Genomic DNA, 2,500 nt, shown 5'->3' on the forward strand with positions numbered 1-2,500 from the left:
TATCTGGAGGAGTCGATTCGCCCCTTTGGGCGCTCGGGCTCCCGGCAAGCGCGCGCGGTTCTTCCCGGATGACGGACCTACCTGGCCCAGCCCCGGACCCGCGCCGCTGTTGGCTCGGGATGCTCTCGGGCGGAATAAGCGCTCCCGTCAGCGGCGCTTCAGCTTTGGACAATTTCACGACCCGTCTTGAAACACGGACCAAGGAATCTAACATGTGCGCGAGTCATTGGGCTGTACGAAACCTAAAGGCGTAATGAAAGTGAAGGTCTCGCCTTGCGCGGGGCTAGGGAGGATGGGGCTTCCCCGCCCTTCACGGGGCGGCGGCCTCCGCACTCCCGGGGCGTCTCGTCCTCATTGCGAGGTGAGGCGCACCTAGAGCGTACACGTTGGGACCCGAAAGATGGTGAACTATGCCTGGCCAGGACGAAGTCAGGTGAAACTCTGATGGAGGTCCGTAGCGATTCTGACGTGCAAATCGATCGTCGGAGCTGGGTATAGGGGCGAAAGACTAATCGAACCATCTAGTAGCTGGTTCCCTCCGAAGTTTCCCTCAGGATAGCTGGTGCTCGTACGAGTCTCATCTGGTAAAGCGAATGATTAGAGGCCTTGGGGCCAAAGCGACCTCAACCTATTCTCAAACTTTAAATGGGTGAGATCTCCGGCTTGCTTGATATGCTGAAGCCGCGAGCAAACGACTCGGATCGGAGTGCCAAGTGGGCCACTTTTGGTAAGCAGAACTGGCGCTGTGGGATGAACCAAACGCCGAGTTAAGGCGACCGAATCGTCGCTCATGGGAAACCATGAAAGGCGTTGGTTGCTTCAGACAGCAGGACGGTGGCCATGGAAGTCGGAATCCGCTAAGGAGTGTGCAACAACTCACCTGCTGAAGCAACTAGCCCTGAAAATGGATGGCGCTGAAGCGCCGTGCCTATACTCGGCCGTCAGTCTGGCAGTCATGGCCGGTCCTTGCGGCCGGCCGCGAAGCCCTGACGAGTAGGAGGGTCGCGGCGGTGGGCGCAGAAGGGTCTGGGCGTGAGCCTGCCTGGAGCCGCCGTCGGTGCAGATCTTGGTGGTAGTAGCAAATACTCCAGCGAGGCCCTGGAGGGCTGACGCGGAGAAGGGTTTCGTGTGAACAGCCGTTGCACACGAGTCAGTCGATCCTAAGCCCTAGGAGAAATCCGATGTTGATGGGGGCCGTCATAGCAAGATGCACTTTGTGCTGGCCCCCGTTGGGCGAAAGGGAATCCGGTTCCTATTCCGGAACCCGGCAGCGGAACCGATACAAGTCGGGCCCCTCTTTTAGAGATGCTCGTCGGGGTAACCCAAAAGGACCCGGAGACGCCGTCGGGAGATAGTGGAAGAGTTTTCTTTTCTGCATGAGCGTTCGAGTTCCCTGGAATCCTCTAGCAGGGAGATAGGGTTTGGAACGCGAAGAGCACTGCAGTTGCGGTGGTGTCCCGATCTTCCCCTCAGACCTTGAAAATCCGGGAGAGGGCCACGTGGAGGTGTCGCGCCGGTTCGTACCCATATCCGCAGCAGGTCTCCAAGGTGAAGAGCCTCTAGTCGATAGAATAATGTAGGTAAGGGAAGTCGGCAAATTGGATCCGTAACTTCGGGTTAAGGATTGGCTCTGAGGATCGGGGCGTGTCGGGCTTGGTCGGGAAGTGGGTCAGCGCTAACGTGCCGGGCCTGGGCGAGGTGAGTGCCGTAGGCGTGCCGAAGTGCGAGCGTTTAGAGCGGGCGTGGTCTGCTCTCGCCGTTGGTTGGGCTCGTGCTGGCCGGCGGTGCAGGATGCGCGCGCCTGCGCGGCGTTCGCGCCCCGGTGCTTCAACCTGCGTGCAGGATCCGAGCTCGGTCCTGTGCCTTGGCCTCCCACGGATCTTCCTTGCTGCGAGGGCGCGTCCGCCTTAGCGTGCTCCTCCGGGGGCGCGCGGGTGCACGGATTCTCTTCGGCCGCCATTCAACGATCAACTCAGAACTGGCACGGACTGGAGGAATCCGACTGTCTAATTAAAACAAAGCATTGCGATGGCCCTAGCGGGTGTTGACGCAATGTGATTTCTGCCCAGTGCTCTGAATGTCAACGTGAAGAAATTCATGCAAGCGTGGGTAAACGGCGGGAGTAACTATGACTCTCCCCCCCTGCCCCTGTTTCAGCTGGCCCCAACACGAAGAAGAAATCAGGTAGCGGTACTCCCACAGGAGACGCCGCGCCAGTCGTTGGGTCAGCATCCGACGTCGCCAGTTCGGGTCGAGCCGTAGTGCCTGCCATCACATGTCCTGAGTGCCACCGGACCTTCACCACCAAGACAGGTGTTGGTGTACATCGTCGCCGTGCCCATCCTGCCGCAGCCAACGCAGAGGTGACCACTGAGAGAGTAAAGGCCAGGTGGTCTAGTGAAGAGCTCCTACGTCTGGCTCACTCTGAAGCAGCACTTACGCTCAAGGGCACCCAGTTCCTAAATCAAGAGCTTGCAAAGGCGTACCCGAATCGTTCTCT

General features: G+C 59.2%; 1 pseudogene; it reads left to right on the plus strand.

The window, feature by feature from the left end:
* Positions 1–2,500, plus strand: part of LOC124607550 — a 7,528-nt pseudogene that overhangs the window by 740 nt on the left and 4,288 nt on the right.

Source organism: Schistocerca americana, chromosome 3 (assembly GCF_021461395.2).
Source record: "Schistocerca americana isolate TAMUIC-IGC-003095 chromosome 3, iqSchAmer2.1, whole genome shotgun sequence".
In the NCBI taxonomy this organism is placed as follows: Eukaryota; Metazoa; Arthropoda; class Insecta; order Orthoptera; family Acrididae; genus Schistocerca; species Schistocerca americana.